Consider the following 27,969-nt stretch of genomic DNA (forward strand, 5'->3'; position numbering starts at 1 on the left):
CATATTACATTCAGTTTAAAAAAAACTGTAAAAGTGGTACCTGTTCATATGTTAGAATTAACCGTTGTAGGTGGCAATTAAGATGGACATATCTTCATTTGGACACTGAATGCACATCATCACAAGGTATAAAACTAACATCTAATTATATTTTTAACATGCAGGTGAACCACTGCATCATTTTGTAAGAATCCACTGAATTAAATTTCTGCTGTTTTCTCCATATGACTGTTTGAGACAGAAAAGGCAACCTCATAGTTGGACAGGATTTCCCTCCACAGTCCAAAGACGTGCAGGTTAGGTGCATGTGATTCTAAATTGTCCCTAGTGTGTGTGTGCCCTGCCCTGGGTTTTTTTCCTGCTTTACGCCCAGTGTTGGCTGGGATTGGCTCCAGCAGACCCATGTGACCCTGTAGTTAGGATATAGTGGGTTGGGTAATGGATGGGTGGATGGATAGTTGGACAGACATTTTTGCCTGCATCTGGTAAATATAAAATGCAAGAATCTGATGGAAAATTTGATCAGTTGAATGTGAGCAGATTTGTCACATGCTCTTTAGTTACTCAACCCAAATTTGCGGTGCAGGAAACTGATACATTTTACATTTTCCACAAACAAGAATTTTATAATGTTAATTTGAGATTCTATTGGTTTGGACATGTGCAGAGGAGAGATGCTTGGTATATTGGGAAAAGGATTTTAATAATAGAGCTGCCAGGAGAGAGGAAAAGAGGAAGGCCTAAGAGAAGATTTATGGATGTGGTAAGAGAGGACATGCAGGTGATGGGTGTAACAGAGTGAGATGTAGAGGACAGGAATGAAAGAAGATGATCCGCTGTTGCAACCCCTAATAGAAGCAGCCAAAAGAAGAAGAAATTTCAATATGTAAACTTCATGTAATGTGTGTGTATATATATATATATATATATATAAAGTAAAATATGTTTTTTATGATTTTGTGTTAGGGAGGAAATGTGTCTGGATGGGGTGCCAGCTATGGATGTGCATATAAATTGCGCAATGCCAAATAATATGTGTGTTCAAAAAATAATGTAGTTTAATTTGCAGATCTCTTTATTACTGTATATAAAAAATCCTGAGACAAGATAAGAGAAGCTCTTATAAATTTTTATATTTTCCTCACTTTAAGTTCCCAATTAAAGTAGACGTATTATGTCCAAATCTTATTGAAGAATTTCATTCCGAAAGGTTATCAACAGAAGAAATGATTACACGGGCAATCCTAGCACAGAGAAACGATGAAGTCAAATGAATTAACACAAAAATTGTCGATTGGTTACACGGCATATTGGTTAAATGCGTATCAATAGAATATGCTGAAACAGTTGGTGGTGATCGTGCGGAAGATCAAAACATCAACTTACAACATCCTGAAAAATATCTACAACCATCTGGTCTTCCACCGCCCGGATTACTGTTGAAAGAAGGACGTATCCAAGAAAAGCAATGTAGTACATCTTCCGCGAATAACATTAGACAACAAAGGAGATCTTGAAATGCCGGTCGTATTAAAATGTTAACAGTTTCCCATTAGAATAGCTTTTTGCACAAATCACATAAACAAACATTCAATAAAGTCGGTTTATTTATTAGAGATAGCAAAATACCCGCGCTTTGCAGCGGAGAAGTAGTGTGTTAAAGAAGCAATGAAAAAGAAAAGGAAACATTTTGAAAATAACGTAACATGATTGTCAATGTAATTGTTTTGTCACTGTTGTGAGTGATGAGTGTTGCTGTCATATATATATATATATATATATATATATTTACACACACACACATAAACATATATATATACATATCTATACATATACACATATATACACATATATATATATCTACATATATACACATACATACATACACACACATATATAAACATATACATACATATACATACATATCTATATATACACACACAGCTATTTCGTATCAGTGCAATACGCTGCTTGTTAAAACGGATAACTCCGCTCTTACGTGCAAGTCTGCGTGGATATTATGAACTATCGTATTTGTTCAAGTTCTATTTAAATTTTAAATAGAAGGAATTTTTATTTAGTCGACAGAAATATCTTTGGTAGGAATGGTAAAACAGACAGGAATATTATTCGTGAATAAATCAACTCAAACCTTAAATAACTTAAAAGAACAAACATTCAAATTTCTTTACTCTTATGTAAATTTATATAAAAAATAAACTTAGATTTTAAATATCCCAAAAGATTTTGCTCTCCATAAAAATATATCCTTTCAAAATTATACAAATTCAAATATGAACATGCTGCATAACAAAACCTGGAAATATAAATAAAATGTGTTCCTTTCAGCAATAACAAATCAAATCATTAAGTTGTCTTTGCTCATATGTCATTTTAGAGCTGGACGCCTGGCATCTTTTTTGGCAACAGGTTCGTTTATGTTTGGTGTGAGGTTCTGTGTTGTGGAGATTCTCAGGATGGATTGCAGGTGCTCATCAGTGAGGCGACTCCTGTGTGCTGTTTTGTTAGTCTTTATCACTGAGAAGAGCTTCTCACACAGATATGTGCTACCAAACATGCACAAGGTTCGAGCCGCATGTAGACGGACTTTTTTTGTTCTTCAAAGTCACCAAAGCGCCGTGCAAACTCAGTGCGCCGGTTTATCAGCAAAGTGCGATTTGGGAACACCGTAGTGACGACTTGGTTTAACATTACTTGGCAACAGGGAAAGTTGCACTGGTGCATTTGTGTCTCCCATAAAAGCAACTTCACTTGAAATCACTTTGTGATTGTGCACGGGTAAAACGTCCGCTGAAGTGTCAGATTCTTATTTAATTCTTCTGCTTTCTGTATCTTCTGCATTGCATTCAGGTCTTTCAGCCTCACTGATGAGCACCTGCAATCCATCCTGAGAATCTCCACAACACAGAACTCCCTGATGTTTTGTCTCATAGTGCCGTCTTAGATTAAATTCTGTAATTACAGCCACATTAGCTCCACAAATGAGACACACGGGTTCAGTAAACATATACTCAGCCTCCCATCGGTTTTTAAAGGCTCTATTTTCAGAATCAACTTTTCTCTTCAGCATCGTGTGAGCTAGCTTCGCAATAACTTGCAGCATCATAAGCTAGACTTGATTAACGCGTAAGTGTTCGGCAAGGCAGCTGAAGCGCTGCATTATGGGATCTGTAGTTTATTGTGTTACCAGCGCTTCATATACCCGGCTTTAATAACAATAATACAGTATATAAAATGATCTCGGGCGGATATAATTACACGCCGGGCGGATGTGGCCCTGCCCTTGAGTTTGACACATATGGACTAAATAGAACTTGAAAAGATATATTTTTCAAATGTGATCGCAATTCAGATAGAGTTGACGCACACTACAGCCTGCATGCCTCAATAAGTCATCCTCCCCTCGCTCTTACTTTTTTACCGTTCATCTAATGATTACACCGAGTATGGCTTTACCAAAACAATCATTGATGGCGAATAAAGTATCCATTATTCGAGTATGTAGATCGGGATATATATATATACATATATATATATACCCGTATTGCAGCGAGAAGTAGTGTGTTAAAAAGCTAGAAAAGAAAAGGGAACATTTTAAAAATAACGTAACATGACTGTCAATATACAGTATTTGTTTTGTGAGTGTTACTGAGTGTTGCTGTCATCAAGGATTTGATTATCATTATTTCTTTCAATCAGGTTCGTATTTGTAGGATGTGTTGTGTTCAAGTTACATTCCGTGTTTGTCAATCGTTGTAAAGATGACAGGTTTCATTCATCGATTCGTTTCTTACTGCATCAATAAACAGCTCGTCTTCTTCTTTATCTGAGACCTGACACACTGCATGCACGGGTTTTTTACACTGTCTTCCTTTAGCGGGACATTGACTTTTTCCAACGTGTGCTTTGTTTCCGCAGTAGTTGGATTTATGAATATGCTTGTATGTATCAACGCTTCATATTTTTGCTGCCTTTTCAATTGTGTAATTCGGTTTTGTTCAGCGCTCTTTGGAACTGTTGCTTTTATCTGTGCACTGCGTCAGTTCACGTGAGCCACTCGGTGTACATGCATCGAAGGTTCCCAGCTGTGCTGGTGCCATCTCGTGCTATGTCCATGGCTGTATTTAATGTTACCTTAGTCCTGGCACTTAAAACTTTCTCTCGCAGTTTCGCTGAGTTTGTGTCAAACACCACCCTGACCATCTCATCTTCCTCTCCATAAGCACAGTCCTTCACCCGTGAATATTTACCCGTGGCAGTTTGCTATTGGATTGCCGCTGACGGACGGCCTTATATGGGTGGGCACTAAATTACAAACGCCAGCGGCAGCCTGTCTATGAACTTAATTTAAAGTGTAGCTTTACATCGTGCTTTGTTTCCGAAGTAGCAGAACTCATGAATATGGTTGTATATGTCACTCGCTCGCTTCTTATTGTTTCGCTGCCTTCTCAATTATATAATGCATGTTTTCTTAAGCGCTTTTTGAGGTCTTCCTGGTTTTCTATGTACTGCGTGATTACGTGGGAGGCGTGATGATGTCACACAAACTCCCCACGGCGTTGAAGCTCATCTCCATTACAGTAAATGGAGAAAAACTGCTTCCAGTTATGACCATTACGCGTAGAATTTCGATATAAAACCTGCCCAACTTTTGTAAGGAAGCTGTAAGGAATGAACCTGCCAAATTTCAGCCTTCCACCCACACGGGAAGTTGGAGAATTAGTGATGAGTCAGTGAGTGAGTGAGTGAGTCAGTGAGTGAGTGAGTGAGGGCTTTGCCTTTTATTAGTATAGATAAAGAAATAATATTCACTCACGGGCAGTTATGCGTTGCATGGTCACGATGTAAGTTCAAACGCAGAATCAAAATTTAATGTGATATTGATGAAAATTTAAATTAAAAAATTGTTTTTGCTGAAGTTTTACAATGAAAGTGTAAGTTTAAAAAGTATGTGTGTTAATTTCAAAGCCAAACAGAATGAAATCATATAACGCAACGAATAACACTAATGCAACATGAAACATAATTTACTTTCAAATTATTACATTTTACTATTTTTTAATATGGTTACTTACTTTCTGTAATATAAAATAGTTCTATTATGCATACAGTGTATCTGGAAAGTATTCACAGCGCATCACTTTTTCCACATTTTGTTATGTTACAGCCTTATTGGAAAATGGATTAAATTCACTTTTTCCTCAGAATTCTACACACAACACCCCATAATGACAACGTGAAAAAAGTTTACTTGAGATTTTTGCAAATTTATTAAAAATAAAAAAATTGAGAAAGCACATGTACATAAGTATTCACAGCCTTTGCCATGAAGCTCAAAATTGAGCTCAGGTGCATCCTGTTTCCCCAGATCATCCTTAAGATGTTTCTGCAGCTTAATTGGAGTCCACCTGTGGTAAATTCAGTTGATTGGACATGATTTGGAAAGGCACACACCTGTCTATATAAGATCCCACAGTTGACAGTTCATGACAGAGCACAAACCAAGCATGAAGTCAAAGGAATTGTCTGTAGACCTCCGAGACAGGATTGTCTTGAGGCACAAATCTGGGGAAGGTTACAGAAAAATGTCTGCTGCTTTGAAGGTCCCAGTGAGCACAGTGGCCTCCATCATCCGTAAGTGGAAGAAGTTCGAAACCACCAGGACTTCCTAGAGCTGGCCGGCCATCTAAACTGAGAGATTGGGGGAGAAGTGCCTTAGTCAGGGAGGTGACCAAGAACCCAATGGTCACTCTGTCAGAGCTCCAGAGGTCCTCTGTGTAGAGAGGAGAACCTTCCAGAAGGACAACCATCTCTGCAGCAATCCACCAATCAGGCCTGTATGGTAGAGTGGCCAGATGAAAGCCACTCCTTAGTAAAAGGCACATGGCAGCCCAACTGGAGTTTGCCAAAAGGCGCCTGAAGGGCTCTCAGACCATGAGAAAGAAAATTCTCTGGTATGATGAGACAAAGCTTGAACTCTTTGGTGTGAATGCCAGGCGTCACGTTTGGAGGAAACCAGGCACCACTCATCACTTTGAGCTACATTTTTTTGTATGAATATGTGCTATATAAATAAATGTTGATTGATTGATTGATCACCAGGCCAATACCATCCCTACAGTGAATCATGATGGTAGCAGCATCATACTGTGGGGATGTTTTTCAGCGGCAGGAACTGGGAGACTAGTCAGGATGAAGGGAAAGATGACTGTAGGAATGTACAGAGACATCCTGGATGAAAACCTGCTCCAAAGCGCTCTTGACCTCAGACTGGGGCGACGGTTCATCTTTCAGCAGGACAACGACCCTAAGCACACAGCCAAGATATCAAAGGAGTGGCTTCAGGACAACTCTGTGAATGTCCTTGAGTGGCCCAGCCAGAGCCCAGACTTGAATATGATTGAACATCTCTGGAGAGATCTTAAAATGGCTGTGCACCGACGCTTCCCATCCAACCTGATGGAGCTTGAGAGGTGCTGCAAAGAGGAATGGGCGAAACTGGCCAAGGATAGGTGTGCCAAGTTTGTGGCATCATATTCAAAAAGACTTGAGGCTGTAATTGCTGCCAAAGGTGCATCCACAAAGTATTGAACAAAGGCTGTGAATACTTATGTACATGTGATTTCTCAGTTTTTTTATTTTTAATAAATTTGCAAAAAACCTCAAGTAAACTTTTTCATATTGTCATTATGTGGTGTTGTGTTTAGAATTCTGAGGAAAAAATGAATTTAATCCATTTTGGAATAAGGCTGTAACATAACAAAATGTGGAAAAAGTGATGTGCTGTGAATACTTTCCGGTTGCACTGTATGTAACAATTCCCTTGAAAATAACAGTCTGTTTTAATTGTACATACGCATCCCCATATACGAGCGGCAGAACTGCAAAGTGTCTAGTGTGTAGTGCTGGGCCAGGGGGTTGGCTAGCGAAGCAAGCAGGGGGCAAAGCCCCCTAGTTTTATTTAAACACTGTCTGTTCTGTATGTGAAGCCATATGTTAAATTGAGGCACAGGTAGCTCAAGTGTTCTGATCGGGGGCAGGCTAGGTAGCCAGCCTTTCTTTAATCCCATTTAATTTTATAACAAGTGCAGAATTGTGGGGTAGCTTACCTGAGTGTTAAGCCTGAACAAGGGTTCTAAGATGGTGTTGTTTGTGCTGGTAAGTTTTGATGAGCCAATGTAACCGTCATTTTCATTACTTGCTGCATGTTCATTTATCTCAGGAGCCTCCTTAATGTTATATTTATCCCCAGAAAAGTGAGTCAAAAGCATTGAATTTTATTCAACGAGAAAAAATATGTGTAACAGAAACATGTAAATACCAATACGTCAGTCTAATCATAGTAAGAAAGATATGTCTAGTGTCCACTGCTGTACGTGCTGCAGCTTGACATGTTCACATGACTGGAGTTATCCGGCATATCATGGTGGTTTGGTTGTACAGTATGCACCATATGAAACTGTTTTCCGTTGCAGCAAAATCTCCGGCAATTCAGGTGAAACTCCCCATCATTGTACAGTAACCTTGGTCAAGCAAAGGGTCAGGCCAGTGAAGGCTTAGATGACATAGTGACCCTTTATTGAATATATTGCTATACCACTTTATCCCTCTATCAGTACAAAGTGTCAAGTCCCAGATGTACACGCACAGCATGTAAAACTTGGTAACGAAATGTGCCAGTTTGGATGTGATGTACTATATCCACGACAGTCTTCTCTTGTAACTCATGAGACTTTCATCAATACTTATGTCACGAACAGGAACTTGCATGTTTTTTGTATATTTTAGATGACTGAATGATTCACATTCCAGTTTGTACAGTTTCATTGTTGAGTGACTGGCTCCATCATAATTATCATTTTATCAGTGAAATGCAAGTATTTCATAATGAGTGACAAACAGCACTCATTCATACGTTTATTGAAAATGTCTTCCTGTAACAACTGGTTTTTGGATGAGTACCATCTTTGGGCCGATTTATACCATATGCACTGCAGTATCAGGAGACTAAAAAACACCCATGTGTCATCCCCAGCAACAGTCTGCCAGCGACTATGACAAGCAAAAGGTTTGCTGAAAATGGCAGTTCATTCCATCAACTATTTTCTCCACCAGACAAATTGTAAATATCTAGATATTCATGATAAAAAATGTCTATAGACCAAGTTTACCCATTAATGGGCAACGAGGAAGTGCATGATTTTCAGTGATAAAGCCTGCACCAAACACTAACATCACTTAAATCTACTGGACAGGAATTAGTTTTGCTGTCTGTGTCAATGCCTGGTGGCCAATTAACATCATTATCACTATCTCACAATTCAATCTATTGTTCAGTTTCAATTTATTCTAAACTGGCTTTACAGCTTTTCATTTACATACCATTGTGTGTTTGGTTGAAAGCTCTGCCCCACTCATAAATATTGACGAGTTACCACAGAATTACCATAAAGTGACAGAACACATAGAAATATTCATGATTTTTTACAGCATGATGTTATTTCATCCACTAGATGACAGCAAAATACTGTCGGAAGAATTATTTGGACTTGACACTGTAAAGTGAATCATTACATGTCACCTCTGAGTCTGATTTGCACTTCTTTGTTAAAGCCCGTTTCTGTCAGCACAGGGTATTGACTAAGGTCAAGCCCTTTCTTTCTGTTCTGATTTTGAAATACTAATTCAAGCATTTGTGTCTTTTCAGCTTGGTTATTGCAACTCATTGTACATTGGAGTTAATCAGTCATTCCTTGCTTCTCTTCAGCTTGTCCAGAATGTTGCTATCAGGCTTCTAACAGGCACATGAAAACAGAATCACATCACACCAGTCTTGGCTTTTCTTCACTGGCTTCCTATACGCTACAGAATTGAGTTTAAAATTTTACTTTTAAATTTGTTTTTAAGTCCCTTAATGGTTTAGCCCCCTTTATCTTGCTGACCTCTTACATCCTTACTCTCTTTCACGATCACTGAGGTCCTCTGACCAGAAGTTATTGGTTGTGCAAAGTTTTAGTCTTAAGCTTAGAGGAGACTGTGCTTTAGCCGTAGCTGCCCCTAAGCTTTGGAAAAACTTTCATTTTTATATTAGGTCAGCACCAACTTTGGTAACTTTTAAATCCCACCTGAAAGAGTATTTATTTTTGGTGTATTTATTTACTGTAATATATATATGTGTGTGTGTATATATATATATATATATATATATATATATATATATATATATATATATATATATATATATATATATATATATATATATATATATATATATATATATATATATATAAAATAAAAGCAAAGCCCTCACTGACTGACTGACTGACTGACTGACTGACTGACTCATCACTAATTCTCCAACTTCCCATGTAGGTAGAAGGCTGAAATTTGGCAGGCTCATTCCTTACAGCTTACTTACAAAAGGAGGTTTCATTTCGAAATTCTACGTGTAACGGTCATAACTGAATCCTACTTACGTACATATATACTCACCTAAAGGATTATTAGGAACACCTGTTCAATTTTTCATTAATGCAATTATCTAATCAACCAATCACATGGCAATTGCTTCAATGCATTTAGGGGTGTGGTCCTGGTCAAGACAATCTCCTGAACTCCAAACTGAATGTCAGAATGGGAAAGAAAGGTGATTTAAGCAATTTTGAGCGTGGCATGGTTGTTGGTGCCAGACGAGCCGGTCTGAGTATTTCACAATCTGCTCAGTTACTGGGATTTTCACGCACAATCATTTCTAGGGTTTACAAAGAATGGTGTGAAAAGGGAAAAACATCCAGTATGCGGCAGTCCTGTGGGCGAAAATGCCTTGTTGATGCTAGAGGTCAGAGGAGAATGGGCCGACTGATTCGAGCTGATAGAAGAGCAACTTTGACTGAAATAACCACTCATTACAACCGAGGTATGCAGCAAAGCATTTTTGAAGCCACAACACGCACAACCTTGAGGCGGATGGGCTACAACAGCAGAAGACCCCACCAGGTACCACTCATCTCCACTACAAATAGGAAAAAGAGGCTACAATTTGCACAAGCTCACCAAAATTGGACAGTTGAAGACTGGAAAAATGTTGCCTGGTCTGATGAGTCTCGATTTCTGTTGAGACATTCAAATGGTAGAGTCAGAATTTTCTGGTAAACAGAATGAGAACATGGATCCATCATGCCTTGTTACCACTGTGCAGGCTGGTGGTGGTGGTGTAATGGTGTGGGGGATGTTTTCTTGGCACACTTTAGGCCCCTTAGTGCCAATTGGGCATCGTTTAAATGCCACAGGCTACCTGAGCATTGTTTCTGACCATGTCCATCCCTTCATGACCACCATGTACCCATCCTCTGATGGCTACTTCCAGCAGGATAATGCACCATGTCACAAAGCTTGAATCATTTCAAATTGGTTTCTTGAACATAACAGTGAGTTCACTGTACTAAAATGGCCCCCACAGTCACCAGATCTCAACCCAATAGAGCATCTTTGGGATGTGGTGGAACGGGAGCTTCGTGCCCTGGATGTGCATCCCACAAATCTCCATCAACTGCAAGATGCTATCCTATCAATATGGGCCAACATTTCTAAAGAATGCTTTCAGCACCTTGTTGAATCAATACCACGTAGAATTAAGGCAGTTCTGAAGGCGAAAGGGGGTCAAACATCTTATTAGTATGGTGTTCCTAATAATCCTTTAGGTGAGTGTATACGGCCATAGCCTGCAGCTCGGTCGCCGTGTGAGGCGGAGTTGTGTCCCCCATCACCATGCCTCCCACGTAATTGAGTGCCTGCCCATATAAGGCTGTCCATCAGCAGCAATCCAATAGACATGCTGCTGCTAAATATTCGCTGGTGAAGGACTATGCTTATGCAAACGAAGATGAGATGGTCAGGGATAGACTAGTGTTTGGCACAAACTCAGCGAAAGTGTGAGAGAAAATTTTATGTGCCGGGTCTTATCTAACATTACATAAAGCCATGGACATCGCAAGATCGCACGAGATAGCACAAGCACAGCTGAGAACCTTCGATGCATGTACTCCGAGCGGCTCACATGAACTGACTGTGAACGCAGTACGCAGACAACAAGCAAGAGCTCCAAAGAGCGCTGAACAAAAAACGCATTACACAATTGAGAAGGCAGCAAAAGAATATGAAGAGCGTGATGCATACAAGCATATTCATAAGTGCAGCTGCTGTGGAAACAAAGCACACGGTGGAAAAAGTCAATGTCCAGCTAAAGGAAGACAGTGTAAAAAATGTGGTAAATTGAACCACTTCGCTATAGTTTGCAGGACAGGGAAAGGTAAACCCGTGAATGCAGTGTGTGATGTCTCAGATAAAGAGGAAGACGAGCTGTTTATTGATGCAGTAAGAGTGGAACAACCCTCTGAAGCTGAACAAGCCTTTGAGGACATATCAATAGGAAAGCATGGTATAAAGCTTAAGTTTAGATTAAGTTCACAGACACGCTGCCGCGGGCGTTTGTCATGCCTAAGACGACTACGATATTTGCGAGATACAAGTGAGAGGACGTAGGGTATAAACGAGACTTTTGATTACTTTGTAACGGAGTTAAAATTGCTAGTGAAGGACTGTGCTAATGCAAACGAAGATGAGATGGTCAGGGATAGAATAGTGTTAGGCACAAACTCAGAAAAAGTGCGAGAGAAACTTTTAAGTGCCGGGTCTGAGCTAACATTATAAAGTTTGCAGGACTGGGGACTGTAAACCCGTGCATACAGTGTGTGATGTCTCAGATAAAAAGGAAGACGAGCTGTTTATCGATGCAGTAGGAAAGGAACAATCCTCTGACGCTGAACAAGCCTTTGTAGACATATCAATAGGAAAGCAAGGTGTAAAGCTTAAAAGTTTAAATTACGTTCAAATTCATTACTGCCGCTAAATATTCGCAGGCAAATCCCCAACTTAATACCGGGAATGCCTGTTAAACATCTTAGATTCACAAGTACCGATTCGGTAGTGAACACTTCGATGAATGAAACCTGTTATCTTTACAATGATTGACGACTAAGATGAGATGGTCAGGGATAGACTAGACAAACACGGAATGTAACTTGAACACAACACATCCTCCAAATACGAACCTGATTGAAAGAAATAATGATAATCAAATTCTTGATGACAGCAACACTCATAACAGTCACAAAACAATTACATTGACAATCATGTTACGTTATTTTTAAAATGTTTTCTTTTTCATAACTTCTTTAACACACTACTTCTCTGCTGCGAAGTGCGGGTATTTTGCTAGTATATGTATATGTGTGTGTGTGTGTACATACAGTATTTATTTGGTGTATTTATGGAAGCTGTACAGCACTTTGGTCAACTTCTGTTGTTTTTAAATGTGCCTTATAAATAAACTTTGACTTGACTAACTGTATTTATATACCCGAGTCATGCTCAGGGCTAACGCAAAGAAGGTTAACATGGTTTCAATGTCACTTTGCCTTCATTATTTGAGCTGCCCTACTTCCTCTCACATTATTGTACAATATTTTTGTGGTTTCTTTCTTCATCAGAACTCTTTTTTTCTTCCTTATAACTTTGCTATTCTTACATTTATGTTTTAGTATATTTTGCTTTACATGTCAAAGAAGTAGTTACATGCAAAAGAAATTGGAATTTACATAAGAAGAACAATTAATAAATAGTGCAAAAATAAATAATGCACACTTACATAAGAAAGATATATAATTAAGAGAAACAGAATACATAAAATATAGAATTGTTTTTTGTTTAGGTTTCTAACATATAGTCAGAGGATAAAGTTATATGGCCTGGGTGGATGACAACAAACAAACAAATAAATAAATAAAAGCTCAGCTTTAGCTGGATAACAAAACAAAATCTATAGGGGGTTCCAGGTATTACTGGGTTTCTAAGGCTTTGCCTAAGTGCACTTTATCAGTACAGATTTGACCTGCTATAATTTTGTTTAGTTTAAAGCAAAAAATTGTGTGAGTAGAATCAATGTCAAAGTAAAAAGAGCTCTTTCTCACTGATTTTTGCACTACAACACATCTTGCTTGTGCTTACACATTTTCCTTGTGTCTTTTTCTAGTAATAGTCTTGTGGTAAAGTGGTGTGGTTATGCAGTAAACTGTTACCTTTTTAGTGTTTTTTATTTTGTTATGTTTTGGGGCCCCCATTATGACCCCCCCCCCCATTTGTATCTTGAACAGGTTGTTTTTGCTTTCTGTGTCTCTTCAGCATTTATCTGTAATGTGTAACATGCACAAAAGGACTCTTCATGTATAGTTAGATATCTATAGTCATATAAGGTCAGATAGGGTTTATTCCATTGTAAATATTTTTGAATTGTATGTATTTCCTTAGTGCTCATTGATATGCACATGATGATGTCTTAATGGTAAAATTCAGCATAAACTGTTCTCAACTATGATTCAGATATTATTATGATACACATTATATACTTAGTGGCCAGATTTATGCTATATTTTAAACATATCAGCAGAGTATATGGAGTATTGTTATTAATCTTAAATTAAATTACATATATTAATTTAGAATACAGTATTGTTTTTAATACATCCAATGTACAGTACATCAATTCATTTGTACATCCACATACTTACTTACTGCAGCAACTACTGTACAGGGACCTAACTGTGTGTTTTCTAAGCTGTCTGATTATGGCTTCAGTGGTGAAAACAGAGTTTATTATAATTGATTTCCTTTATATATGTCACAAATAATAAGTATTTTTTGTTTTTATAATAAATTACTTAACACGGCTTTACCATTTATTCTGTTTGATATCAGTATAAAAATGGGAATGTGATGCCTGCTAAAATGAAAGCAAAAGTAAAATTCTTGTGGAATTCCCCCAGTGTGTCATCAATGAGGAAAGGCACAAGGTCTCTGAAAGTGTCCTGTGCTATCTAGCATTAAGACAATGGTAAACAGATTGTTTAAATCCTGTAAGCTGCAAAGTGGGGACTCTATGGATTGGCAAATGCAATACCTTGAACTCTTTATCATGTTCTTCAAACCATTCCTGAACAATTTTAGTAGCAAGGCAAGGTGAATTATCCTGATGAAAGAGGCAGCTGCCAGCAGGAAATACCATTGCCATGAAGGGGTGTACGTGGTCTGCCACAATCTTTAGTTAGGTGGCAAATGTCAAAGTAACATCCACATGAATGCCAGGACCCAGTGTTTCCCAGCAGAACATTTCCCAGAACATCAAACTGCTGACATCTCTCCCTAGGTAAATGACACACATGCACTAGGCCATCCAGATGATCTAGCAGAAAATATGATTCGTCACAACAGGCCTCCTTCTTCCATTGCTCCATTGTCTGATTCTGAAGCTCATGTGCCCATTGTAGGTGCTTTCAATAGTGGACAGAGGTCAGTATGGGAACTATGACCAGTCTACAGTTACACAGCAAGTTGCAATGCCCTGTGTGTTCTGACATCTTTCTCTCATGGCCAGAATTACGTTTTTCAGCAAATTGTGCTAAAGTAGCTCTTATGTGGGATTGCACCAGATGGGCTAGCCTTCTCTCCTCATGTACATCAATGAGTCTTAGGCATCCATGACCCTGTTTAATACGTACTAAACGCAGCATACTGGAAACACCCCACAAGACCGGCCATTTTGGAGCTGTTCTGACCCAGTCATCTGGCCATCACAATTTTGCTTTTGTCAGAGTCACTCAGGCCTTAAACTTGCCCATTTTTCCTGCTTCCAACACATCACCTTCAAGATCTGACTATTCACTTGCTGTGTAGTATACCCCACCTCTTTGCAGGTGCTGTTGTAACAAGACAGTCAGTGTTATTCTCCTTCTTGAACTGTTTCTGATTGAGAATTTGTTGTGCATTATGAAGGACAAAATACAGCAATGATGGCCCCATCCAGTTGCATAACTGAAGACCTTCATAATGGATGAATGCTGGAAAATGTCACTTGCTAAACATAACCGAAATACTCAAAAAATGTTATTAAAAGAAATGGGGATGTTATATATTAGAGTTAGAAGGTAGAATATCAAAAATATGTTGTTGTATTGTTTTCAGTATAGTACAGGGTGAATAGAATTTACAAATCCATCTTTTTGAGTTTATTTGTATTTTCCATACTATCACAACTTTTTTGTTGTATTATTTATACATTATAAATTAAGCACAGGGTATTTATATTTTTCAGTGTGGCTGCTTAGTTTCAGACTGAAATGTAGTTGCTTTAACATGCTACAGAGAGGGATGTGTATATAGTCCCAGTGCTTGTCTGCTGATTCGATAGGCTGCTGGATGTCTGGTGCTCAGCTAAAAGGTTACTGTCAGATACTTGTTTATTGATATTTTCCCTTGTCTACTTGACATTGCCTCATTAAATAATAAATGTGTCTTGAAAATTGCTTATATGGCCCTTTCCTTTCTGTCCAAACTGGCCATTATTAGAAAGGGCATTGACCCTCAATTTAAATTTATAAGTGCTGTGCTTGACTAAAGGAACTCAGGTCACTCTTATCCCAATTCCATTGGAATGGCAAAAGACCCTCTATCTTGACTGACAACTGAAGCTAACCTGGCCTGTTCCAGATTTCTCTTTCTTTCTCCTTCTCTCTCCTGTCTTTATTTCTCTCAAAGTTAAACTGTATTCTCTAAAATTGGGCACAACAGTCTCCTTTACACTTGTTGTATGGAACTATGTGAAGAAACATCTATTTTCTTTCACAAGTTTGCACTGCCTTATGCCCATCTTGAACAATTCTGAATTACAAGGGGCAATCCTGTTTGTTTTCTCTAATTTAGAAGCTAAACATTGTCAAGGGCTCTGGTCATTCCAAGGCATGTGGTCCATATTATATTTTAGTTCCTTCTCTTTTTTTCTTCAAGCTTCAACATGTGTTTTATGAATTCTCTTTGTCTTCTCCTCTGTCCTCCTTCCCTTTGCTGTCCTTTATACAGCTTCTGAAATCAAGTACAAAACCTTTTTTCTCATTGTAGAGAACTGTACATAAAACTGCTCTAAGGCCAATATTTATTAAGATGATTTGGAAGTATGGCATTTCCTCCTTCACTGCTCTTCACTCAATTGGAATGCGGCTTTTAAGAATAAATTACCCCAATCATCAATATATCTCATTAAATTTGTGCACCATTTTTTAATAATATTTTGCTGTGTGTCTTATGGATGATCCCCTGTACTTTCCTTAAGAATTCAAGTTCCTAGGTACTTTTTTGAATATGTTTTTTGGAATGTCCCACTGTGCAAGCTTTTTGGCATATTCTTTCAACATTTTTAGCTACATTTTTCCTATTAGATTCTTTCCCCCATCAATTTTTCTCCATTCTTTCTCTCTGTCTTTGAATAGGATTACTGCTAAATTCATCAGCCTCCTGATGAAAATTTCCCAGTATACCATCTTTGAATTAATGGAAATCCTGATTTTTTAAGCTTTATAAGAATTATCTGTAGTATATATCAATGATACATATGGGTGTTTTTATGCCAAATTTACATTTCTTCTGTACAAACACACTCTCATTGAGGGGAGTTGTGACCCACTGTCTATGCAATATCTTATTTATTTAACCCCATCCCTAACCCTTTAGTTCCTGTTTTGCTTTCCCTTCAGGGTTATTCCTTTCCATACAGGGCTTGGTCAGAATAGAGATATACTTCTGCTCAGGTGTTTCATTACTTTAAAAACACTGTACTTAATTGTTGTCTTTTACTATTATTTATGACCTTATTTAATTACTAAAGATGTGATTACAAGAAAAGACAAGGAACAATGGCTAAACTAGCAAGACCAAAGGATGAATAAATAAATTAACAAATGTGTACAGTTTACAAATATGCTTGGATCTGTCCAACCATCCATCTTTCCATTCATCCAACTGTCTTCTGAAACTGCATTTTCTGTTAGTTTCTTTTAGAAATGCTGCGGTTCATTATTTTTAACCTCTGAAAAGAATAAGACATAACATATTGAAAAATATTTTTCATTTAGGACACTTGAGTGAACAAATAAAACATTTTAATATATAGTTGTTGAATGAATAAAGTTATTAAACACTTAGTAAAAACATTATCATTGCTTAATAGTATCAACCCAGTTAATGGGGTAATTCAAGTCAGCTGTTTTTCACAGTCAACACTTTTGAATGGAAAACTCACTTCTTTTGACCTTTGCAGGAGTCAAGTTGCCAGCACAAAGATTAAACAACGACATAATGCCACAATCAAAAGAAATTCATAGAGAGCAAAGAAAAAAAAGATGGAAAGGGCTACAAAGGAATTTATAATATTATGAGATTCCACCAAACTGGATTGAGAGCCAGAATCTTGAAACAGGTAACATATGGAACAGTCCCAAGGGTACAGCACAAAATTACCCAGGAAGTCACAAAGGGTCCCCAAAAGTATCCAAAAGAACTGCAGCCATCTTTTCCTTCAGGAACAGTCAGTCTTCATTACATACTAGGGAAATATGGGCTCTGTTGAATAGTGCAATAATTTTATTCTACATCAAGTATATGGATCTATCAAATGGGAAGAGGCAAATATTTTTAGCCTGTGGCCATGAATGACAGTTTAGGAAAATGAGTGGGCTCTGGTACAATATATCATTTTCTTTATTGATTCAGAGATAAAAATTATTTGGAAGATCTTGGGAAAGAGCTGAGAGATGTGTTTCTCCACAGCATAAGATGGCAACATGGGCAGTTCTGTAGAAATGGTTGTCCTGGCTGTGTAGTAGATAGGGCTCAGTGAGTGCACTGAGACCACCAGAGGGCATTCTCAAAGGAAGGACACAGGAAATTCTGAGGAGTGTTCCTAACCTATGAAAATGGTTCCAGGGATTGCCCCAGCATAATCCCCAAAGGGAGTTATAAGGTGGCCCCTTGACCAAAGGGCTTCTAAACTTGAAGTTAGGTGGTTTGAGAGTGGAAAGGGCTGTCTGGCATGGAAGTAGTGTGTTTGTCTATGTCACAACAGATTAAAAGGACTAAGGAAGTGAGCAGGGAATGTTTTGGCAGCTTGTGCACTGTATTTTTTTTTTTTTACTTGTTGTAGATTGTGCTTTTACTGTTTAATCCCGCCAAGTCTTTATTTTTTGAGTTTATTAAATTCTTTATTTTGATAAGGAACTTTGTTTTTCACATTTTATTCCACTGTTCGTGACCTCATCAATGCCACAGCTACCCATATATCCAGTAAGGCAACCATGAAGGTGCAACGTCTTAAACAGTCCTTTGCACTGTGTGTACAGTGCCTAGAGGCCAAAATAGGAGAGGAGATCCAGAGGCAGATGCAAGAGAGCTGGCGTGCCCTCTCATAGCCCCTAAGTCAGTCAACCACTCTAGCAGAGATGTGGAATGACAGGGTGCAAATGTTCTTGTCAGATGTGGCATGGCCTTGTCGGATGGAGTTCCCTAAACTTGCTCATTAGTGTGCACCCACGAACATAGTCGACCTGTTCATGGAGATGCATCCACTGAGCAGTGCTGAGCCACAGGGATACCTTAACATGGGGCTCAGTGGGCAGGTTCACGTTTGGTGGGCTGCAAAATTCAGAGTTTTTTTCTAATGGCATAGATTTAGATATGCTACGGTCCCTGGTCATAGCAATCTGTTATGCTTTTAAGTGAAAGACTAGGAAAGAAAATGAGGGGGGAGATTGGGAGATGGACTAAGGTGAGGTCAAGTAAGGGAGCATACACTGGTATAGCGCATTGCTGCATCCACCACATGATGAAACAATTCAGGATCCTGGTTGGTAAACCCTCTGGCAGATACACGGTCCAGTCCTACCCCCTGGAAATGACCATCTATCTGCCGTAGCCATGTGTTACATGGGAGTCCCCTTGGCCTGGTCCAGCCGCTCTGGTCCTCAACAATAAGGATCCTGTGAGCCGGATCACCCTTGTGGAATCATGGCTGTAGTGCCGTAACTGACAAGCTTCATTGATTGCCCAAAATGGTGGTGTACAGAACAGGTGTTACGTGGACATCCCCTTGACCTGGCCCAGCCACTCAGGTTCTCAACAGTGAGTATCCTGTGAGCGGGATCACCCTCAGGGAATCGCACCACATGGCCGTAGTGCTGTAACCGATATTCCCTCCAAATGCAGGTAATGTGCCTCATTCGGGACTCCACGAGCAACTGCTCATTCAACACAAAGTCAAAGCAGCATTACCCAAGGATTCTCTGAAGAAACACAGTACCGAAGGAGTCAAGTTAGGGCAGAGTGGTGGCTCTGAGGCTAAGGATCTGCGCTGGTATCCCGAAGATTGCCGGTTCGAATCCTCATCACTGCCAAAAGAGGGCCCGTGAGCAAGGCCCTTAACCTGCAATTGCTCCAGGGGCACTGTACAATGGCTGACCCTGTGCTCTGACCCCAAGGGGTATGTGAAAACTAACAAATTCCTAATACAAGAAATTGTATAAGGCGAAATAAAGAACAAAAAAAAAAGCTTTCATCTCAGGTCATTGGATAGAGTCCATGTCTCGCAACCATATTGCAAAACAGGAACAATCAGATCTCTAAACACTTGGACCTTCGTCCTTTTGCATAGATATCAGGAGCACCACACACCTCTTTCCAGCGACCTCATGGCTCCCCCATGCTCTTGCAGTCCTTCTACAGACTTGATAGGAAGAGTCACCAAAAACAAATGCCACTGCCGAGGTAAATAAACTTCTTGACAAGGTTTACACTCTCTCCACAGACAGACACACTTTTGATGGCTGTGCCTAAGAGGTCATTAAAGGCCTGGATCTTGGTTTTCATCCAGGACACTCATAAGCACAGACACTCAGACTCCTCACTCTCGAGCACTCATCAGATCCTCCATTGACTCTGCGAAGATCACAGCATTGTCAGCAAAGCCAAGATCAGTGAATCTTTCAATACCAACAGATCCACCACAGCTGCTGGACCCCACAACCTTGCCCAACACTCAGTCCATGCAAGCACTGAACAGAGTAGGAGCAAGAACACATCCTGATGAACCCCAGAATCAACTGGGCAAAATGCTGAGGTTCTACCTCCACTCGGGGCCAGTATGCAGTCAATGGTAGACTTCTTAGGCGTAAAACCAGACTGCTCCGGTCGCTGGTAGGTTTGCAAGTGATCACAGATCCTATTGAGGATGACCATAGCAAAGACCTTACCCAGCACGGACATCACTGTTATCCCCCTGTAGTTGCCTCAATTCAGGCAATCACCTTTCCCTTTCCAGACAGGGATGACAAGTGCCGTTTTACAGTAAGTTGGGATGATGCCCATCTCCCAGATGGAAGCAAAGATTGCTTGCAATGCCAGAAAGACAGTCTTACCACCAGCCTGGACAAGTTCACCCCGGATACTACAGATCCCTGCATCCTTCCCTACCTTCAGCTTCTTCATCACCTGTACAAACTCAGTAAGATTGGGTGGTTCACAGATAATTGGAAGATCAACCTTAGAAATAGTGGACCCATAGACATCCAGCGTCCTAGCTGGAGGTTACTTTTAAATTGTCCTGTGTCCAGGTAAGATAAATGTGGACTATATTGCCATTAAATATGATTCTTTTTGTTTCACAAAATAAATGAAATGCTGCATTCCAAATTGGCAGAGGAATTATAATAGATCTGAAGTCCAATGACCAAGACATCTTCAGATCTTTCAGGGAGCAATGAAATCTAGATTGTATCAGCAGAATCTACAGGAGAATGTCTGAGAATCTATTTGTAATGCTGTTAATATAATCAATAATCAGTATGTTACTGTGATTCATGTTTTTAATGGTTATGTATATGCAGTTTTATCCTATTTTTCTATGCTTACACATATATTTAGCTCACATTTATACTGACAAGAAAAAGATACAGAAATGAGCAGGGGGTAAAAGGGCATATAGGATATAGTATTATCATTGGTCTAATAGATGTAAGGAATATTTGAATACAAAAAGAGAAGCTACACATCATACTGCTCAATGGCTCTGTATAAATTGTTTTACATCTGAGTGTTGTATAATTGGTATTCATTGAATTATCCACCTTTTGGACTTTTTCTCTAACCCATGATACCTAGACATAGCTGATGGAGCCAAGAATTTACCAGCACACAAGAAACCTATCTATCTTCCTGTTGTAGCAAAGACTCCTGTTCTAGTGATAGGCTGTCTTACTTTACCTTAACACTTGTTTGTTTTAGGAAGTTAAATTAGCATTAAAAGTCAAGCTAAGTGTTTTATCCTCTAATGTTCATTTTTACACTTTCTGTAGAAGAGTTATGTGAAGGTTACAAGATTAAAGACCGTCATACAGTGTGTGGCCCCTGCAAAATACACATATGACTAGCGGAAACAACGACAACACAGTGATTAAAGCAAACCTGCAAAAGAAAGACTGAATCAGAAAAAAACATGTTTGGAATGAGTCAGTTTTGTGAACCTAAAGAAATGGAAATAAGATATTTTGAACTGAAGAGAATAGTTGACTCATAAGTGCAAAAGTTTTGAATGAGTTTCAGTATCTCAAGGCTTATCAGGAAGACTAAGAACAGGTAAGAAGGATCCTTCTTTCAAGTTATTGCTGCGTGATTAGTATTTTCAAAGGTTCATGTATTTTATTCACAAAAGGCAATAAATATGTAGCAGGTCTCAAAGGAAACCACTGCAATGAAAAGACATTCTTAAGAGTAACGCCTGAATGAAGAAAACCTGGTTGCACTGTTTTTGTTTTTCTGATTCTTAGCTGAGTAATAAAGTTACAATGCAGTAGAGACAGGTCCAAACTTGCCTATAATGACGTCAGTGAGTATGCACTGCGAAAAGGCAGCCAATTAGAAAGGATAACAACAAAATGAAAGAACTCCAATCTTGTTTCTAGAATTTGTATCCTTGATGCAGACAGATATGGGGAATTTTAAAGTACCCTACAGTGAAGCTCACATTGAGCAGGTTCATCAGGGTAAGATGTTTCATTTAAACAGCTAGTCAAAAGGTCAGTGCAGTCAAGCTATTTCTAATACAGATTCAACTATCTCAATCATTGAACCCTTCTATACATAGCTGGTCAATGTGGACCTTATGAATAATTCTATAATTGTTATAGATACTGTAACTCTATACCTCTAACTCTATACATCAATGGGGAGAGCGTCACCTCCTTTAAGTTCCTAGGACAGCTAACACTCTGGCAGTGGTCAAAAAGTCCCAGCAGCAACTGCATTTCCTGAGACTTTTCTGGAATGTGGAAATGAGGGAGACGCTGCTGTTGACCTTCTACAGCTCAACCATCAAGAGTTGTTTTAGCATACTGTATTTCAACATGATATACTGGCTGTACAACAGCAGACAGGAAAGCTCTGCAGAGGGTAATATCCACAGCAGAGAAAATCATTGGCTGCTCTATGCCGTCTCTGGAAGATATCCCCAGTGCCTCCGCAGAGCAAGAAAAATCATTAAAGACCCTTCCTCTTCCTGTCCTCTCATTGTTCACATTACTGCTCTCTGGCAGGCGGTACAGGAGCATTAAAAGTAAAACAAAAAGATTTGCAGATAGTTTTTATCCTTGGGCCACTAGAATTTTAAGAACTCATAGAACTGTTACGTTTTTCCTCCAGTACATATGATGATTGCTTTAGTGAATAATAATTTCTTGTCTATTATTTATTTATGTATTGTATTTATTTGTCATAGGATGTGTGCTTTTTATATTATTTCTTCGGCGTTGTTTGATGTACATGTACCGTTTGCAGTTGTAGCTTTTACTATTTCATTGTCCCTGCTACATTGACAACAAAGGCTACCTTCCTAGACTGTTTGAGAGCACAGTGAGTCACTGAAAGTTAAGGTGACTACCGGGTCCTTCTCCCGAAGGTGGTTTGGCAAAGGGAAACCATGATTGACTGGCATTATGGCAATGGATGGGTCAAAGCAAAAACAACATCATGGCAAAAGGTGTCTCAAAGGGCAGGGATCTGTTGTAAAACAACAGCAGCCACCCCTTTGAAAGAGGCGGCAGCAAAACAGAGAAGTATGAGAGATCTGTAGCTCATTTCTACATTAGTTTACTCTGCAACCAGAGCTCAATAAATGTGCAGTGTAACAGGAACTTCTGTAGTGTTCAGTAGATCAGAACGACAGATCAAGGGCCAACTGTGGCCTGCAAAACGTTTTTATTGGCTAGTGTTCATGTCGTTTCTTCCATGCCTTTCTCTGTAACAGTTAAATTCTACAACAATTTACTTTTTCTTCATTGCTGTGTTCATTTGAGGTCATTATCTAGGGACCTATGTTTCATTTGCTTCATTTAATGAGATGTTTTTGATGTTTTGTGCTTGACAGAAACCTGGCAACAACCTAACGATTATTTTGGACTAAATATGGCTGTCCCACCCCACTTATCTCGAAAAGCCACTTACTACTGGCTGTGGAGGTGGTGTTGCAGTTATATATTCTTCTAAGTTTAGAATCAAGCCAGTTTCTGCTCAAGATGTTTCATCATTTGTGTATCTGGCATTACTGCTGTCTGGTGTAACACCTCTGTTGATACTGTTTATCGTCCTCCAAAACAGTCACCCGTCTCCTTGGCAGAACTCATGGAGTTGCTCACTTCTTTGTTTGTTGCTGTGTTATTGCTTGGTGATTTTAACTTACATGTAGACTCTTAATTCTTTACATGTGGCACACACTTGACCTTGTGTGTACCTTTGGTATTACTCCTGCAAATTTGTATGGAATTGATTTATCTATCTCTGATCATAAGGCTGTTTTGTTTGATATGCTTGCCCTTGGTCAGTCATACGGGCAACAAACACCTCATAATATCACCTTCAGAACACGAAAAACTCAGTTCCACTGCTCTTGTAGGTAGCAGTGTCCTGATCTGGCTAGTGTTTCCTCATCACTTGCTACCTTTGTTCATCATTATGACTATATACTTTCAACTAGCCTAGATCATCTTGCTCCACTCAAAACTCATAGTGTGACATTTAAGTACTCTGCTCCTTGGTTTTCTCATGAGCTGTGTCACATGAAAGCTTGTGGGCGAACGCCTTAGAAGGAAAAAAAAAAGTTTAGTTGCCTATGCAACTGCCTATAAGGAACATGTTGCCCACTACATGCAAGCTTTACAGAGAGCCAAGACTGCTTACTATACTAATAGCATTCTATGTGGTCAGCATAATACCCGAATGTTTTTTGCTACTGTGGATAAGCCTGTAAATAACTTTCTATTGGTTGCCTCTTCTGACCTTTGTGAGAATTTTCTGTCCATTTTTAATAACATGATTGATCTTATGTATGCTGAATTTCAGAAAGGTCCACTTGTTCAGTCAAATCTGTATCCATCACCTATCTTATCTAGCAGCTGTTTATCTAACTTCCCATTGCTGGATGATCCTGTAGTCCATAAGCTTCTCTTGAATGCCAGGCCAACTACCTGTATTCTTGATCCCATGCCTTCTTTTTTGGTTAAGGCTGCTTTGCCTTTTCTTCTTACTTTTATCACCAGTATCATCAACACATCTCTTTATACAGGCTTTGACCCTTCCATCCTAAAGATGGCCGTTGTCACATCTGTCCTAAAAAAAAAACTGGACTTGACCCTGAGGATTTTAATAACTATGGACCAATTTCAAACCTTCCTATTCTTAGTAAAATCCTAGAACATGCTAACGTGCTCTAATGACCTGTTTGAGGAATTCCAGTCTGGTTTTAGGGCCAGTATGGAGACAGCACTTGTCAGGGTGATTAATGATCTCCTAATCGCAGCAGATCATGATCTTTCAACACTAATGATCTTTTTAGACCTCACTGCTGCTTTTGATACGTTCCATCATAACATTCTTTTGTTTAGACTTGAGAATGAGTTATATATTGCTGGAAAAGCTCTTGTCCCTCAGGGATCAGTTCTTAGCCCCTCTGCTTTTTATCATTTATATGGTTCCTCTTGGTGCCATTATTAGACAGCACAGTCTACAGTTTCACTGTTATGCTGACGATACACAGATTTTTTTTTACACACAGGGCATATACAGACATTACCTCCTCCTGAACTGGTTACCTATTTGGCTGACATCAAACACTGGTTGTCTGAAAACTTTCTTAGACTAAATATTGATAAACTAGACAATTCTGTAGTGAAAATCCCTGGCTTAATTGCATCCTTGTCTGCACAGGTTAAAAATCTTGGTGTTATTCTTGATCCTGTACTCTCCTTTGATCCTCATCTATATAATAAAAGCCCAGCGCAGTGTCCGTGTCCCTTTTGGCTGTATAGTCGCCCCGTAGAAAAGCCCAATCCGTCCCATCTCAGAATTCCTGCTTACGTTCTTTCCCCTATGCTTTTATTTTTCCTTTTCCCGAAAATCTTTTCAAAACAAAAGTAAAGAAATAGACAGAGCGTCACATTAACGTCTTCTCCCCTCTGCCTATTAAATAATCAATAAAATGAAATTAAAAAATCACGAAAGAAACCACAACCTACCCTAACAGCGTCCACCGCGCTTCTGGCGTTACAGCCAAACACGTGGTGTATGCAGGTTATGCGGTGTGACGCTAATTAACGCCCGTACTACAACAGATTATATTGTTCATATACTATTAACTATTTACAGGGATCAATTCTTTTGGGGAAGTTCATAACAAAAAAAAAAATAATTAAATTATAAATAACATGTGCGCTTGATTATTTCGAGCCCCGAGTCTGAGTCGGATGGTTCCCCTGGTCACTAATTCGTGTGTTTCACTATGCCCACTATGCCTTTCCATCTTCAGCTACCCATGTGCACTTGTACGGAGGAGACTTTACGGAACAATGGCAAAACAAAACGCAACTAAACCTGCTGCTGCGAGAGACGACACATTACAGCGTGATCACGAAGCAAAGAGGCAAAGGCGTGACAGTCGCTCGCAAGAAACGGACACTCAGCATTCACACAGATTAGCTCAACGATGTGTCTCTGCCGCACAACGAAAGCCAACTGAAACCCCTACAGAGAGAGAAGACAGATTACGCCGTGATCGCGAAAGAAAGAGGCAAAAGCGTGCCAATGAGACACCCGACGAGAGGTCCTTACGATTGCAAAACAACTGTAATATACAGAAACGTACGGTCTTGCACGAAACTCCGAGTGAACGCTCTCAAACTGTCACTCACCACTCACAGACATAAATGTGGTGCGATGAAGGACCCAGTTTACAACTGGCAGCCGCTTTTAACAACTGTGGTCATCCAACGCGCAGCGTTGCTAGTAATAATAATATTACCAAGGTTGCCTTTTTTCATGCTTTTGTCACCTCGCGACTTGACTATGGCAATTCAGTGCTGTTTAGAATCCCTGCTCAGAGTCTAAACAAATTACAATATGTACAAAAGTCAGCAGCAAGAGTGGTTACCCACTTAAAACCCTGAGAGCATATTACTCCTTCACTTTTAAAATTGCATTGGCTACCTTTTCCCTTTCATATTCAATATAAATTTCTCCTTTTAATTTTTAAGGCTCTTCATGGTCTACCCCCACCTTATTTGTCTTCTTTAATTTGTCCATATACTCATCACATTCACTTAGTTTTTCTGACTCCTTTCTATTAACCATTCCATTATGCAGACTGCGCAATAGTTTAACAGGGCCATGGCTATGGAATGCCCTACCTTGAAGATCCATGCATGTACCTCATTTTATGTTTTAAATATTGCCTTATTAATTTTGTTTGTATACTGGACTGTTTGATTTTATGTGTATTTTTGTACCGCAGCCTTAGGTACCTTTAAAGCTGCTTTTAAATAAAATTTATCATTATTAATATTATTAATTGGCCATGCACATGGAAAATTTGTCTTTCCATAGCTGCCGTGCATTGGACAGTTTCAGCTTTTTCCAATTCAATCTATAGAGTGGTCTCCATCCAAACACAGCATCCATTTTACTTGCAATGAAAATTACTTTTGGTTTTCTTTGTCATCGCTAATAGTTTCACTTAAATTCAATATTGTACTCACAGCTGCCACCATGTTTTACAGTGTTCTCTGTATTCAGTTTCTAAAAATAATTGTACCAAATAACACAAACCCACTGTCTTAGTTGTTTCCAACTATTGTGGTGTTGTGAGGTTTTTCTTTCTGTTGAACCCTTGGTTAATTAATTTTTTTCATCAGTTTTTGTAATTGTACTATTTAATTGAGTCAATTTTTTTACATTCTGTGTGATTTTTTGCACTATTTAACTGGGTGGGGATTGGACTTAAGCATGCAGTCAATGAAGGAAAAAGACTTTGAGGCAAAGTGGAGTATGGAAGGTCGCCAGAGCTAGTTTGAGAAAATACCCAGTCATACAGTAGAATGCTGTGAAAGAGGGCGGAATGGCTGCAGGAGAACTAACAACCTGAGCCCAACTTCAGCAGATTTGTTCTCATTGCAGACCAAGAGTTATACTCACCAGTTTTTGGTTTTTTTTGGGGAGAAACAAGACACTGCCACAATAAAGCTAAGTATCATTGAATCTGGTTGCTGAGCCGCTGACTGAAGCAAATTGTCACCCATTCAATTCAAAGCTGACATTCTCAAGTGGACTGCAGGAGCATCAAAGTTGGGAGCAGAAGTTGTTAGCCACAACTAATGAAATTTTATATTGCTATCAACCTAGAAAACAGTAGCTACAGGTTCATATACTTACAGAAATTTAGTATACAAACCGTTGTTCACCTGGTTCATGTTCTAATTTAAGCATTTCTCACTAATTTACAAAATTTACAAGGAGTATAAGACCTTCATAAAGAAATAATTTTTGAGTTATTTAACTTATGTTTCTGTAATTGCATGCCGTAAAATAGATGAGAGTAATATGGAATGCATTTGCTAACAAGAAGTTATTTAATGTAAAGCATTAACATTTGCCTAGGAACACCTGAATAATTCACATAAATGATGCAACTTAATT

The 27,969-nt window shown here is 39.0% G+C and overlaps 2 protein-coding genes across 16 annotated transcripts in view; one reads left to right on the top strand and one right to left on the bottom strand.

Moving 5' to 3' along the window:
- The window catches only part of LOC120531013, a 133,509-nt gene extending 133,387 nt beyond the window's left edge, over positions 1-122 (bottom strand). The window contains exon 1 of the mRNA XM_039755931.1: positions 41-122. The gene's annotated coding sequence lies outside the window, so the exon portion shown is untranslated. The remainder of the gene's footprint in view (positions 1-40) is intronic.
- LOC120531014 (tumor necrosis factor receptor superfamily member 14-like) overlaps positions 1-27,969 on the top strand; it is a 174,282-nt gene that overhangs the window by 1,617 nt on the left and 144,696 nt on the right. For 2 of the 15 annotated variants that reach the window (XM_039755943.1, XM_039755942.1), the window contains exon 2: positions 21,309-21,588. The exons of 12 other annotated variants lie outside the window; for them this stretch is intronic. The gene's annotated coding sequence lies outside the window, so the exon portion shown is untranslated. Of the gene's footprint in view, positions 1-232; positions 297-21,308; positions 21,589-27,969 lie in introns of those variants that run through there. One more of the 15 variants, XM_039755945.1, reaches the window with a different exon arrangement.

This window comes from Polypterus senegalus, chromosome 6, assembly GCF_016835505.1.
Source record: "Polypterus senegalus isolate Bchr_013 chromosome 6, ASM1683550v1, whole genome shotgun sequence".
NCBI classification, from domain to species: domain Eukaryota; kingdom Metazoa; phylum Chordata; class Cladistia; order Polypteriformes; family Polypteridae; genus Polypterus; species Polypterus senegalus.